Source organism: Cryptomeria japonica, chromosome 5 (assembly GCF_030272615.1).
Source record: "Cryptomeria japonica chromosome 5, Sugi_1.0, whole genome shotgun sequence".
In the NCBI taxonomy this organism is placed as follows: Eukaryota; Viridiplantae; Streptophyta; class Pinopsida; order Cupressales; family Cupressaceae; genus Cryptomeria; species Cryptomeria japonica.
Window position 1 is genome coordinate 376,433,133 of NC_081409.1, and position 16,924 is coordinate 376,450,056.

The window sequence follows — 16,924 nt, forward strand, 5'->3', positions numbered from 1 at the left end:
AATCGATCCAATCTATCCTATCAACGACTCTCATCAATCATGAAGTCATTGTAGTCAATCAAACCTATCAAATCATCAATCCTCAAGTTTATATCATTGATCCTCATCAATCAAGAGGTCAATCAAATTCAATCTATTAGTGACTCTCATCCGTTATGAGATAACACAATCAATCAAACCTATCCAATCATTAAATCATTAGTTTATATCATTAACACTCATCAACCATGAGGGCAATCAAACTCAATCAGTCATCTAACTGAGTGAATGCATCAGTGCAATCAAGAAATTGACATTTATTGGGAGATCAAATCAAGTTAATTGATAACATCAATTCTTTAATTTACTGGGAAATGAATCGATTGTCAAAATCCTAAAAAAATAAAAAATCAATCTGATTCATCTCCTGAGGGGGCATACTCACATCATTATCTGACCATCAGTGTCTGAGGAAAATAAAAATTTATATCTAGGGCAAATCAAAAAATTTATCAGCATCATCAAACGATTTTTTTCTTTGAATCAACGTGTCACCACACATCATTTCAAAGAGGGGCAAAATGTAGATGCATAAATCTAACCACCTAATTAAATAAATATTTAATATTTATCTAATCCACTAACTATTCTTCTATTAATTAAATCATATTTAACTAATTCACCCCCAATTCCTCTATTAATTAAATGAATTATTCAATTTATTTAATTTAATTCATTTAACCACATTCTAGCCTTTAATTAAATAAATCAGATTTATTTAATTAAAAATCCAATGGCATTTAAATAAATGAATATTAATTTAAATATCCTTGAAATGCAAGTTGTAACCCATCGTTTTGAAATAAATCAATTTATTTCAATTAAATCCTAAAATCCCTCCCCCACTTGCACTTTCTAGAAAATGCAAGTTGCAAATTAACCTTCCTCCTAATCATGTCTAAACCCATATTATTAGCCTAATCACCCTTTAATGGTTTTCACATTCCTTAAGAAGGGGTCACTTATCAAAAACATCTGAAGTCTTAATAAAGCATTAAAGGCTTTATTTCTTCAAAACTTTAATGGTTTCATTCTAGAGACTTCTCAAACCTTTAATGACTTCCTTTAAAGTCATCAAACCTTTAATGACTCCTTTCAAGTCTTCAAGCATTTAATGCTTTAATCCCCTTTTTCATTTAAATAAATTAAAGATTTATTTAAATAAAATAAAAAATTCACATGCACATTTAAATAAATTAAAATCCTAAAACCCATCCCACTTGCATTCTCCTATAAAATCCACTTTCACACTAATCCTCCTTCTAGATTCTTCTAAACCCTTCTAATTAAGCCTAATCCTCTCATAAACATTTACACAATCCTAAACCCAAATTAACCCTCAAAGTCTTCCAAAACAATAAAGGCTCTTACAAACATTTAAATCCTTTTTACCCCAAAGTCTTCCCAAGCTTTTAAGGCTTAAATATAACTAACCCACCTTTGACCCCTGGTTAGAGACTTTCTCTCTAACTCAACCATCCATTTAACCCACAAGATCTCTTCAAGCATTGATTGCTTTGACCATGGTTATCCCTTTAACCCTTGTACAAGAGTTTATCCTTTGGATAAAAGATTTATCCACTAACTCAACCTTAACCTTTCCCCCTAGGGTAACCATCATGTCCTCTCAAGAATTTAATGCTCCTTATCTCTCCTCTCAAGCCTCCTCATGGTGACACTTGTCAACATGGGATTGGGTTGAAAGTCTCACATGGATTGAGTATCCTTCAATCCTAGCCCTTGTTAAGATTACTCAATCTTAACCATCCAATTCCCCATTTCTTCTATAAATAGATCTCATTTCCTTCATTATCATCATCCCCAAGTTTTCATGCATCCAGATTATAGTTCATTTCGTCAAGCTTTTGCCTCTTTTTGTTAATAATCATTTTAAACATTTAGAAGCATGTTACTATAGCATTTTATCATGTTAGCATAACTTGTTTAACTTTCATTATCATAGCATAATCTCCATCATAACTAGATTTCATTATCATATCATAGATCTTAGTTGCATTTGCATATAGATCTTTTATCATCTCATCCCTCATTCTTGTAGTTGTCATTACAAGAGTCAATTGCTCAATGATCTGAGAGCAATCATGACTCAAGGAATCCTATGAGATAGAGAATAATGGAACAGTTTTGAGAGGATATTGGTTTAAACTTGTTTAACTTGTTTTATCTTTCATATATAATGTTTCATTGGTATGCTTGTTCATTTAATTCTTAATTGACCACTAACCCTTTTTTTTGCATATACTAGTAATAGGCATCTTTAAGGATTTAGAGATCAAATTGGCCAACTTTCCAGAAGCTACATATAAGGTGGATGTGATAGTGGTAGATGTCCCCCCTAACTATGGTATTCTCTTATCAAGGCAGTGGACAATAGTGGTAGGGGGTAATATACAATTAGACTTGTCATATGCCACTATTCCTGTGAATGGTCAAGATTTTAAATTGGAAAAAGAGTCAAGATCAGACACCATAGTTGACCATATTGACACGAACAATATAGTGTGCTTTTATGACATTGATATGGGTAATTTCATATTTGAACCAAGCCAACCATTCCTTCAGAATATTAATCCTATTGGAAATGAAATCCAAAGTGATCAAGGAGGGTTATTGCACATGTATTTTGATGGTGCATGTAGTAAAGAGGGTTCAGGTGTCGGTATGATTTTTATAGCACCTAGTGGAAAAAAATTTAAATATTCTTCCCAATTTCTATTTGAATGCACTAACAATATAGCTGAATATGAGGCTCTTCTATTGGGACTAAACCTAGCCACACAATATGGAATTAAGATGTTGACAGTGTGGGGATACTTGGAGTTGGTTATATCTCAGATCAGGGCAAAGTATTCTTCAAAAATTAAGAGATTAAAATAATATAGGTGTAGTGTTTGGGATTCAATTGAGTTGTTTGATGCCTTCAATATCAGTTGGGTAGAAAGTTCGAAGAATATTATGGCTTATTTCTCGGTGAATGTAGCCTTAAAAAGTAATGACATAACCCTTGCTAGAATTTCAAAAGTGGAGGTGAAAACTAGGCCATCCATCCTAGATAATATTTGTAATTGGCAAGTGTTAAACAATGATGATGACTTACTAAAGTTTTTCCACTGTGTAGATAAGTATGAAAATCAAGAAATAGACTTCAATGACTTTGTAGAGGTTGTGGATGGCCTTAGAGAGAGTGTTTGATAACAAACAAACAAACAAACAATTTCCATAGAGGGTTAGTGGCCTTAGAAAGAGTGTTTGATAACAATGATGGTCAAGCCATGAGACCATCCCCTGTCTGAAAAGAGGATCTAGAGGAAATCAATTTAGGGACATATTTAGCTCCCAAGAATGTCTATATTGGTAGAAGGATCAATCCACATATCAGATCTATGCTAGTGGCTCTACTAAGAAAGTATAAGTATGTCTTCGCCTGGTCCTATGATGACCTAAAAGATTATAGGGAAGATTTGTTTCAACATGAAATCCCTTTGGAGACAAATGCAAAACCTTTTAGGTAGAAACAAAGACCAATCAATTTGGCACTCAAACCTAAAATGCAAGAAAAGTTGATGAAGATTAGAGACAACGAGATCATAAAACTAATCATACATTCTTCTTGGGTTTCAAATTTAGTTCCAGTTAGAAAAAGAAGGGTGACATCAAATTTGTGTAGATTTCAAAAATCTAAACATGTCATCACTCAAAGACAACTATCCTCTCCCAAACATGGAGGCAATGCTGCAAAAAGTAACTGGATGTGAGCTACTTTCTATGATGGATGGATTCTCAAGCTATACTCAAGTATAGGTGAAAGAGTTTGAGCAATACAAAACTACCTTTACTACACCATGGGGGACTTATGTGTATGTGAGAATGTCATTTGGATCAACCAATGTTGGGCCTACTTTTTAGAGAGCTCTGGACATGGCTTTTTTAGATTTAATTGATATTATTCTGGTAGTATATCAGGATGATTTGACTACAATCTCCAAGAAGGTAGGGGATCATTGTTTGCATCTAGAGAAGGTGTTCATCGGGGCCTTGCAGTGACTAAAGGTAAACTACTTGGCCATATTGTATCAAAAGATGGGATTAGGATAGATCTAGAGAGAGTAGAAGCCATTGATAGGATACCCATCCCCAAAACTATGAAATAAATATAGTCATTATTTGGCTAGATTAACTTTGTCCGTAAGTTTATTTTCAACTTTGTTGAGATTGTCAAACCTATCTCAAGAATTCTTTAGAAAGGAGCCAAGATTGATTGGACAAATGAATCCTTAGAAGCCTTTGTAGCAATAAAAAGAGAAATTAAGGAGGCCCCTATTTTCAAATCCCTAGACTTTGATAATCCCTTTCATATCTTCTCCTTTGCTTCATTCCATACTATTGCAGTAGTCATTCTATAGAAGAATGATGAAGGGTATAAGCAGCCCATTGCCTTTTACAACAAGTCCCTCCAAGCTGTTGTTAACTCAACTATGACATAGTGGAGAAGCAAGCCTACACTTTGGTTAAGGCAATCAATAATTTCAAGCCTTACCTTTTGGGAGCCAAAGTTGTGGCATATGTCCCAAATGCAATGATGAAAGATTTTTTTCCAATCTGAAGTAATAGGGAGAAGATGCAAGTGGATAAATAAGATCCAAGAATTCAATATAGACATTCAAGTCACTAAATTGGTCAAAGGGTTAGGCTTGGCAAAACTCATAGCAGAGGAGAACCCTAAAGTTGCTTAGGTGAATGCTTTATCTGCTTCTAAGGACAACATTTGTAGTCTTTAGCGTACCCCTTGGTACACCAACATCATTTTTTTTTTGAAATATATGAAGTGTCTTGATGAATTGACAAAAAGTTAGAAAAGGACTTTGAAGCTGCAATGTCAAAGATATGTTTTCATTAGTGGTGATCTCTACTACAAAGATAGGGATGAATTTCTACTGTTTTGTTTGGATGAGCACCAACCAAAAATGATGCTAAGGGAGATGCATGATGGAGTGTGTGGAGGTCATTTCACAACAAACACAACAACTCACAAGGTATTGAGGGCAAACTATTTTTGTTCCACTCTATTCAAGGATGCACATACCCATGTTAGAAAGTTTGAGTCATGCCAAAAATTCTTAGGCAAGCTTAAGTATTCAAGAGCACTTCCACTTAGACCTATTCAAGTAGAGGCTCCATTTTACCAATGAGGTATTGATGTCATCAAAGAGATAGATGAAAGATCAAGTGGTGGACACAGGTGGATACTTGCACCTACTGACTACTTCAGAAAGTGGGTGGAGGTTATCTCAATAAGATAGGCAACAAGAAAAGTTGTCACTGATTTCTTAGTAAACAATATCATCACTAGATTTGGGGTACCTGTGAAATTGATAATGGATAATGCAATGTCTTTCAGATCTAAGGAATTCATTGATTTTTGTAAATCATATGGTATATGCATATCATATGCCTCTCCATACCATGCATAGGGTAATAGACAAGAAGAATCCAGTAATAAGAGTCTCATGAAGATCATCAAAATAACTTTAGAAAAGAATAAAAAGGCATGGGATTCAAAACCGACGATAGCAGTATGGGCTGATTGGATAACAATCAAGAAGGCTATTGGAAAATTCCCTTTTGAATTGGTATATGAAACACAAGAAAGACTACTTATGAACAACCTCTTGTCAGTATATAGATTTATTCATGAAAATGATCTAGAGATACCTAACCCAATGAGTGAAAGGATGGCCCAGCTGGTTGAGCTAGATGAAGTTAGAGGTGAGGCCCACAGAAAAAACTTAAAGCTGCAGCAGAAGAGAAAATATTTGTTTGACGAGAAAGCATCTAACAAGAAGTTAAATATTGATGATTTGGTGCTACTATAGAATGCACGAGCTCAAGAAAAAGGAAAACATGGGAATTTTGAGGCTTTGTGGCTAGGCCCCTACATAGTTGTAGAAAAGAATGGAGAAGATTCTGTAAAGTGGAAAATTGGATCCTAGTGACTCCCCACCTAGGAGAGAGAAAGGAAGTCACTAGGATGTTTTTCGCTTGGAGGAAGTTTACATTCAAAAGAGCGGCTTGGATCCACTAGATCCAAATCCAAGGGAAACAAGAATGTGAATTACAAGTGGATTGCAAGGGTTGAAGTGTGATTTGCCCTCTTTTGTAAATGAGAAAGTTGACTTTTTGACTATGTAGAAAAGAGAGATGAAATGAGTAAAATGAGGAGCTACCAGTTTGGGATCATGTTGTAACTTCGCATATGAGATATTTAGACTAATATGAATTTGTCCTGTGAATTTGAGGAAAATTTGTTGGGACCATGCTAAAAATGTCCACAGTCCTCCAAAAAATCCGTGAAACAAAAAGGTTTCTTCTGCCTCTGTAAATGAAGTCTAGATCTAAAAATACAACTGTGCACCTGTAACCTACACATAGAAAAGAATGGAAGAGGGGTTTTAGATAGTGGTTTTCCTCAGTCAAACTCTGGTTGAGATATCAACCTTGAAAAAAAGTAATTGCAAATGATTGAATACAAATAATGGAAATGTATACCTTGTAGATCTACAGTTTGTTGATGATGGTTGTTTTGCTTCTTGAATGTAATCACAAATGTTGCATGAAATGGAATGTAACATGACAAAACCCTAACACACACATATGGTTACAAATGAATGTTGTAAATGTTGCTCCAATGGATAAATGAAGAAGACACATGAAGAAGAAGACTTGATGGATGCTTGAAGACTTGAATGCTTGAACTTCGCCTATCGTGTATTTCGTGTATATTTCCTCCTCTATCTATTTTGTATCTACAAATGAGAAGACTAACTCCCTTTTATACATACCTCAAATAATTAATTCATCTCACCAAAGGCCGACATCGGGGAGGTTTGGAATCCCGAAATGCAGATAGGACCCGAGGAACCTATCTTGGGGCCACCCTAAGAGGAGGGGACAGGGGCACCATGCCCCTATCCTAGGGGGGACAAGGGTGCCACATGCCTATCCTACCCTATCTTGGGGTCCGCATAGGGTCTTGAGGCCATCTCAGGGCTTAAACAAGGAGAGGTTTGAGGTAAAAATACAGATATAAGTCCCAATTGGGAAGGAAGATGTTGTCGCCAAGGTGAGGACTTCAAATGTGGTTAAAATTGCTAGGTTCACAATTTTATGACACTACATTTAGCTCCCACTTTAGTGAGAGTACGACTTATGCCAATACTATCGATAAAGTAGAAGAAATAGAGATGAAGATGAGAGATGTAGAGCAATACCAAAAGGAGTATAAGACATCACTAATCTTGAGGAACAAAGCCCCCAATCTTAGGGTCTTAACTCACTCAAACATATGCTAGAGAATACAAAACAAAAAGGAATAAGACACACAAGACAAAAATAAAGTGCAAAAGACACATAACAAAAACAAGATACAAGACAAACCAACTAGTCGAGGAGACCTCGATACTTAGATGTCTCAACAACTAATCAAGACATAAGGACCAATGCCATCACATAAATACAAGCGATCACATAAAAGAGAAAAGTTGACATCATCCGTGAACCATCAATAGTAAAACTATGAGTTCATGGGAGGAAGAAGAGAGAGAACACAAATACACACTTTGGTGATCCATGAGAAGAAAGGCGAACAAGAGAGAAACCACAGACATCTCGTGCCTAAAACTAGGTGTTCTGTGGAGAGAAGGAAATGGAAATCTAGCCCCCAGAGTCTGTCTAGGTGATCCATGTAAGGGAGGAGAGTGAGAACACATTTAGTTCCACCCAACCTCAAGCGCGTGTGTGTGCAAGTGAGGTTTGAAGCACCTCATAGGAGTCTATGCTCGAGTATGCTACAACCTATATAGAATGTATAGTACAAGTGTCAAGAAAGGCATGACATCTTGCTTTAAGAGTCTATGCTCTGGTTCCGAGAATAATCACCCTGCATAAGAGAAAAGTGGTGTCATCTCGCTCTAAGAGTTTGTGCTCTAGTTCTGAGAATGACCTGCTGTACAAGGAAAAAGTGATGACATCTCGCTCTAAGAGTCTGTGCTCTGGTTCCGAGAATGACCCACTATATAAGGAAAAAGTAGCATCATCTCGCTCGAATATTTTGTGCTCTAGTTCCGAGAATGATCCACTATACAAGGAAAAGTGATGACATCTTTCTCTAAGAGGCTACCCTCCAGTTCCAAGAATGTCCCACTATACAATGCACGAGAGAAGTATGGTACAAATGAGCAATGTGGGTGTCCCCCCTTAAGATGTCAACATAGGTTGATGTTGATATCTTAAGTAAAGTATAACAAGGATACCTACCTTCATCACAAAGAAGTTATATGCTATGCAACAACATCATAAATCCAAGCAAGAGAGGGAATACTCTTCAAGCTAGGATAAGATAGTTGAAAAGAGATATTTTGTTGTGAGTGTAAAGGAGATCCTTGGAGGAGAAGAGATTTGTGTTAATAAGACAACCCCCCAAGAGGAGTCATCTTAGACAAATATAACATCTTCTAGAATGAAGCGCATAAGAGAAAAAATAATTCAATCCTTCCTCCTATTGCTAGGTGAAAGGGATTCTTGATAAAGGATGACTCACCTTTAATCCGATGGGGATGGGTGAATTTATTATAGATGTACATAACCAAGTGTGAAAGAGGTTGTAGTCAAGGACTTAAACCTCTTGTATAAGAGAGAACCCTTGAAGAAACAACAATGTTTTCACACAAGGAATGCCATCAAGTAATAAAACTCATATCATCCATAACATAGGAAAGAGTGGATCCTTCGAGATAGAGAGAGAGTGGGATCATTTCCCCCCAAGCTAAGGGACAATGAGAAGAGCTTACACAATCTTCTAGAGAGAGATTAAACATAAGTGAATGAATGGAAGGAAAGACATTAGTATATGTAAAATGCATGTCTCAAGAAGTGGTAATCTTCAAAAGGAAGAGAGAAAAAGCATCATATATTCCCCAAGGTGGATTAATCATAAAAACATACCATTGTAAGTGTAATATTGAGAAAAGGTGAATGATGGAGATCTAGAGGAAAGATTTTCTTCCCCTCAAGGAGAGATGAAAGTTTCACTTTGGATTTCCCTTCAAACACTTTTCATGCATTACATTAGAAGAGGTGGGAAAATACACTAGATTCAACCTCTAGAAAAGGAGATTGAATTCTGAGTGATATAAGAATGGTAAGTTAATCCCCTCTTCTAGAATCAGATTTGAATTGATTGAATTGTTTATTAAGCCTAAGTGAAAAAGCGACAAAGATCCAATTATAACTCGAGATAGAAGCGTAGGATGAAGTTGTGCACCGAGACAAATCTGCCCTACGAATTTGAGGAAAAGTTGCCCAGACCATTGCGAAAGTGTACATGGTTCTTGAAAAAATCCGCGAAATGAAAAGGGTTTTTCTGCCTCTGCAAATGGAGTCTGAATCTGAAAATACAGTTGTGCACCTGCAACCTACATAGAAAAGAGAGGAGAAGGGGTTGGGATTGGGGGTTTCCCTTCAAGTCAAACCCCAATTTTCAAATTAACCAAACGATGAAAGAAAGTACTTGCAAGTAAATGTAAATGAAAGACTGGAATGTAATAACCTCAAGTGAGGTTGTGATAGAAATGTTGATAGAATTGTTTGTATGAAGTTGAATCTCCTCTTCATTTTTTGAATCCTTGACTTGAATGCAACACCTAGCCTTGAAAGGAGACTTGAGAATGCTCAATGCTGGAAAAGAATGCTTGAATGTGTGATCTCATGTATCTGTCTTATGCCAAAATGGAAGGGGAAATGTGACTTATATACTTGTTAATTAGGGTTAATTGACTAATTTTTTGTCACAGGTCGACACTGGGGGAGTTTTCTCACTCAATGCACAACCACCAAAGCATAATTAAGAAGGGTCCTGGCCCAAAATGGGGTAGGGAAAGGGACATCACACCCCTATTCTAGGGGGATAGGGGCGTCATGCCCTTGTCCTGCCCTTTTTTCCAGGACAGGATGCAGTTCGAGCAGTGTGAAGGGCAAGAGAGATGCAGTTTTTCAGGTGTTGACCAAGTCTACGGTCTCCGATCAGGTTTAGGGATTTGAATCATGTATGTGAGGACCCTAATGTGGTCGATAATTGCAAGGGTCGCAATTTCATGACACTACAGTAAGAAATGATAATCACATATGAACAATGCAGCCCCTTAAGGAAACAATGATACATGAGATAAAAAGAAAGAAAGATAAAGGAGTAAAAATCCTTGCCCCCCAAGTGAGGAGGACAAAGAGAAACATTACACATCTTCTAATGGTGAGTATTGGAAAGTGGTATGCCTTCCTAGTGGAACAAATCCTCACAAGGAAGGGATACATACATCTCAAGAGATCATTCCATGTCAGGGGGCATATCCTACTTGCGACTAATCGAGACCATAGAAGAGGTAATGTTTTCAAGAGAATGAAGGAAAGAGAAGAAGTGCACTATTCATTAAAGAAACCACTCTCAATCAAAGAGGAAAACCCAAGAACAATTATATGCTCACATGGGAATAATTCTTATGTGAGAAAAGAGATCTAATAATGTATAATGCACCAAAATAGAGATGAATATATAGAAAGAATGAAGAGAAATAAATTTCATGTTGCCGCCCCAAAGTATGTAAAGTTGAAACAACACTACCACAAATGATAAAAATCCCCCAACTAAGTTGACTATTTATGTGATAAGGGTGAGGAGAAACATGAAGAGAAAAGAAGCACTAAGGCACTATTTTGATGTCAAGGAAGACATCTAGATCTATTGTAAGAGAAATTCGTGCAAGATCATATTGCTTTTGAACAAATTTCTTAAATGCATTACATTTCACAAGAGAATGTGAATGTAAATCATGATAAAGGCAATATTCAATTCCTTCCACTTGCTTAAGATTTTTGTTTTTTATTTTGAGGAGGGAAGGAAATGTTCTTATCATACTTTAATCTCCAATATATTCTTGCAGCCAATTGTTTAGGGTGATAAATATGGTCTTGACATAGAGAAGGTTTGTTAGAAGAGGAAGATTTATTATCCACAACTCTAATTTTGCCATTGTTTATGCCATCTTGAATAGATTTTTGAAAATGAGGGCAATCATCAGCATTATGGTCGTGGGTTTGATGAAATGAACAAAAAGGACGTTTTGAAGAAGAAGCATTCTTGCAGGCTCTTTTGATTTGTTGTCTTTTAAGATAATTTTTAAAATTTTGGAGCCTAAGGAGTTCATCCGTAGAAAGAGGAGCATCATTTCCTAGGCCTTTTGTAGTAGTTTGTGTAGGAGGGTTTATAGGGACAGAAATTCCTTGCTCAAATTTCGCAATTCCCTCTCCTTTAAAACCTTGTTTTGTTATTATATGAAAGCCACGACTATAAGAATGTTGCAATTGACTAGATGGGGGAATAGGATCATGAATTTATTTGAAATCTGATGTATAAGGGGGAAGAAAAGGATTTGTAGATGAAGAAGGAGTATCATGTAAAATTACAATCTCCTTTCCTTTATCAAGCTTATCCTTTGTGGGGGATTGGGTATGAACATCTTCATCATCTAGAAGCTCATTTTTAGGTATTTCTATGCGAGCGGAAAGATCATGAATAAAATGCATGACATCATCCTCCCTACATATACTCTGATGTTGAAGATAGGTTTTAGGAGAATAAGGAGGATCTAAAGATGTAAGAATGTTAATGTTTTGATTTTGCTCCCCTTGCTCAAGGGTATGTGTTGAAGAAGATGGGTCCTTTTCACTTTCCAATGCTTGCACTTGTTTAAAGAGAGCACTGGTTAAAGCATTAGGTCTCATCTCATCCACACAAGATACCCTAGGAGAGGTACAAGGGTTAGGATCTACAAAAGCTTTAAGGTGATTAACATAGGAAATGCATTTTGTTAACAGCACTACCATAATACAAGATAAATGATAGATGAAAGCTTTAAGATCTAATTGAAAAGGAAATAATTTGGAAATCCTAACAAGACAATATGACCAAGAGTTGTGAATAAAGAGAAGAAATGGGAAATGAAAGAAACCCTTATCCGACACATGATTGTAGTAAATATATGTGAAAAACAATGTAATCATATGTGAAAGAGCAAGTAAATCCAATTTATTAATTGCCATTGAAAGTCTCTTAATTAAAATCTTAATTTGCTGGAAAAGAAGATCTAAAATTAGGACCTTTATATGAAAATTAATTTGAAATTTAAATTTGATGAAATTTGAATTTGTGTTGGACCTTAGGAGGTGTTAAAATTAATAAAGTATGCCAATTTTCTGGATTTAAGTAGAAAAATATAGTCAATTCTGTCTCCTAAAATTTCGGGAAAAAAACTAGGGACCATGTTGAAAGTGCACATGGTCCAACCAACTTTTTTCAAAGTTTTCTGGGATGATAGATATTATGATTTTATTGCAGAATCCAAAAAAACAGTTGATTTGGAGATGTCTAGATCAGTCAAATTGGTAGTCAAAGGTCGAAAATAAAAGGATCTTAAAAATTAGGGTTTTTCTTTTTAACCATTGAATTTTCAAAACAAAAAGATAGATTTGATTTGCAATTTTGAAATAAAAACCAAATCTGAAACAAGCAATTAAAATTTTGTACTTCACAAGCTTAATTTCCTTAAAATGAAAAATTAGGGTTTTGATGCAATTAACCTCTAAAATCTGCAAATAGATCAAACTTGGAAATGAAGTTTTGAAATTCAAATTGCAATTAATCATATCTAATGATGAGAAATCAAAATTAATTTGTAAGACGTTGGGTTCACCAAAATGTAAAGTGGAAAATTGGATCTTAGTGACTCCCCACCTAGGAGAGAGAAAGGAAGTCACTAGGATGATTTTCACTTGGAGTAACTTTACATTCAAAAGAGGGGCTTGGATCCACTAGATCCAAATCCAAGGGAAACAAGGATGCGAATTCCAAGTGGATTGCAAGGGTTGAAGTGTGATTTACCCTCTTTTGTAAATGAGAAAGTTGACTTGTTGACTATGTAGAAAAGAAAGATAAAATGAGTGAAATGAAGAGCTACTAGTTTGGGATTGCGTTGTAACTTCGCATCTGAGATATTTAGACTGATACAGATCTACCCTGCAAATTTGAGGAAATGTTGTTGGGACCATGCTGAAAGTGTCCACGATTCTCTGAAAAAATCCGCGAAATGAAAAGGATTCTTATGCCTTTGTAAATGAAGTTTGGATCTGGAAATATAGTTGCACACTTGTAACCTACACATAGAAAAGAAGGGAAGAGGGGTTGTGGATAGGGGTTTTCCCCAGTCAAACCCCAGTTGAGGAATCAACCTTGGAAGAAAGTGATTGCAAATCCTTGAATGTAAACAATGGAAATGTATAACTTGTAGATCTGTAATTTGTTGATGATGGTTGCTTTGCTTCTTGAATGTAAACACAAATGTTGCATGAAATGACATGTAACATGACAAAATCCTAACACACATATGCTTACAAATGAATGTTGTAAATGTTGCTCCAAATGATGAATGAAGAAGACAGATGAAGAAGAAGACTTGATGGATGCTTGAACTTTGCATATCATGTATTTTGTGTATATTTCCTCCTTTATCTATTCTATATCTGCAAATGAGATGACTATCTCCCTTTTATGCATGCCTCGGATAATTAATTCATCTCACCAAAGGCCAACATTGGGGAGATTTGGAATCCTGAAATGTAGATAGGACCAGAGGGACCTATCTTGGGGCCACCCTAAGAGGGGGGGACAAGGGCGTCACGCCCCTGTCCTACCCTATCTTGGGGTTTGGACAGGGTCCTGAGGCCATCTCAGGGCTTAAACAAGGAGAGGTTTGAGGTGAAAATGTAGAGAGAAGTCCCAGTTGGGAAGGAAGATGTTGTCACCAAGGTGAGGACCTCAAATGTGGTTAAAATTGCTAGGGTCATAATTTTATGACATTGCAAATTTTTACTTCTTGAAAGGTATGAATGGTGAAATTTAGGAACTACCAGTGCATGGATAGTTCCTCAAGATTTTCTTTGCTTAACATTTTCTCCATGCACGGTAGGTTAGGTTTTGTATATATGTAAATAGCCCTTGGTGATTTTGTTGGTCAGTTTGCTCCCCAAACATTCTGGATTCTCACACTGATCTAGTAAATCAAGCATCCCCAACCAGAGGCACTATTAGGAGTGGCTAATATTTGTCTTTGTCTATGTTTGTATTGTCTCCTAAATCCCTTGGGGTTAGGGTTTATCAAAAGGGAGGAGGGTTTAAGCTTTATTTTCATTAGTGTATGATCCCCTCTTTTTCTTTTAATTTGTTGTTGACCACCTGTAGCGGGTCGTAAGTTTTTTAAGTCATCATGAGAGGGGTTCCTCGTTGTGTTTTGACCAAACCCATGTGCTAGGTAATATAAATCGGGCCAGTCATGTTTAATGAAGGGTTTGGTCGTATTTGTTGCGTTAAATATTTTCCTAAAAAACCCTTTCAAAGTGTTGGGATGCTTTTTGAAAATTTTGTTCATCATGGGTTTAAGGCTTATTTCTGCTATAATGTTTTTGGTCTAAAGACCATAAACCCTAAACCCTGGTCTTTGTAGTCAGAGTATCCCCTTTGGTCTCAAAGTCTTTTTTCATTTTGGGTAGCATTTCACATGCTTTAGTTCTAAAACTGCTTGATCAATCGATCAACCTTATTTTAGGTGTCAAGTCTTGGTTACCTGTAAATGGGCCCTACCCTTTCTTTATTGGCTTATCATCACCCGGTGGGAGTATAAATTATTATTTCTCATTGTCACCAAGCTTTGTTCCACCTGATCTTTGATCCCCTATAGTGTTGTGTCAGTGGGCCCCTCACAAGTCTCATATCAACTGATCACACTTTTAGGATCTTTTTGCACACACGTTCTATTGTTCCATGGTTCTTAAAGAGATTGATAGTCTAATTCTTTGATGGAAGTTGCCCCATGATCAAAAACTTGTGTGACGACAATAGACACTTGAACCAATAATAATGTGGACACATGGATGGATGAGCCACGTAATAAGGGTGTGGGTCCTATTCTCCCATCTTCTAAAATCGGGTAGAAGAAGGAACTTTTGAAGAATGCGACGACAAATAAGTGGTTTTCATGTGATCACATGACTAAACAAGGAAGGCAATACTGATTTAATTCCACAGTGCCGAGAAAGCTTGAAGAGGCGACAGTGAATAAAAAATAATAAAGTTTCTACGTGCCAAGTTTTCATTCATTGCTGACTGACTGGGATTTTGTTGTTGGGGCCCCAACATTCAAATATGAATTGTAACAACTATCTCCAACCATCACAATAGCCTACATTCCTGAAACAAATGAATTCAATTGACTGATGATCCAGATTTCTTCAACTATATCAACATGATCTTTTTTCAATTTCACATTTATTGTGCTTTGGATATGCTTTGAATCTCTTTATAATTCCTTGCTATCACAAGTAAGGTTTATGTGATAAGGGTTGTTGCAGTGTTCTTACTGCATTAATTAATCCTCTAGTTTGGGAAAGAGAAAGTTCTAAGAGGATATTATTGTACAATCTCAAATGTAGGAGATAACAGATGGTACATTTCTTGGTTAAATCACCAATCTTTACTTCTCTCTAAAGATCTTGATCTTTATCCTACTTATTAATTGCATATCTCTAAGAATAATTTGTAAGCTTCTCTTTGTCACTGTGCATTAAATAGGTGTGTAGGGTTATCGCTCTTTTCAACCTCATAAGGGAGCTCGAACAAGGAAAAGGAGGATTCCAGATCATCTCCAACACCTACCACCTACAAAGCAAAGGGAAAGAATGTTCATCTTTGTCAGAAAATCCCAAAATTTGTTTGTCTTTCTCCTGTCAGGTGGTTACCTAAATTTTTATATTGTGAAAGGCCTGAAGCTTGTTTTTTCTCTCTTGTCCTATGAAAGGGAAATCAAGGACCATAAGAGGCATTCTGGAAAATTTTGAGAAGTAGAATTTAATAGGAACCAGTTAGAGGAAATAGAAGCTGGAACGTTTCTTTTCTATATATATTTTGCACACTTTTGTCATATTGTATCAACTCTTGAAGATTAATGAAGGAAAATCATTAGTGGGTTGTTTTATTTCTTTGGGTGTAATTTGTATGAAGATGTGTGTTAATGACACATTGATTCGTCTTCTTCAAAGTAGGAATGTATGGTTTTGATAATGGATCTCTTTTGATGAAAGAGTTAAATTTTGTTCCAAAACTACTACAATGTGCATATAGTGAGGTGTATTTCAGTCTTGATGTGGTTTTAATTAACATAATATGCAAGTCATAAACATGTTCGAATGTATTGAAATGATGATACATTACAATGAGTTTTAATTTATCTATAGATTTGATGTTGTTCACCATAGGATAGACACTGGTCCCATCTTCTTAGACTATTTCAAAACCATTCATCCTAAAAAAAATCATTTTTGTTTGTAGGAATAGGTGTAGGATTAGTATTAGTATGTAATCAAACCTAATAGTTGAGTGAAAGCCTAAAATCGGGATTGCAACCAAAGTCCATAGTATTGAATCTTTCCTTGGTATATTTTTTGGCAACAAGGCAACAAACTAAGGGTGGGGTGAATCAACTTGCTTACAAACTCTACACAACTCAAACTTAAATTTAGATATGATTATTAAAAATGAAAGCATAAACCATCACCACATCAATAACACATATAACACCAAGTTTTTTGATGTGGAAAACTTGGTTGAGGGAAAAACCACTGTGGGAACCTACCCACAATGAGATAATATCCTGTTAGGAGTAAGTGAAAATATTACAATGGGGAATGTACATGCATTCAGGAACAC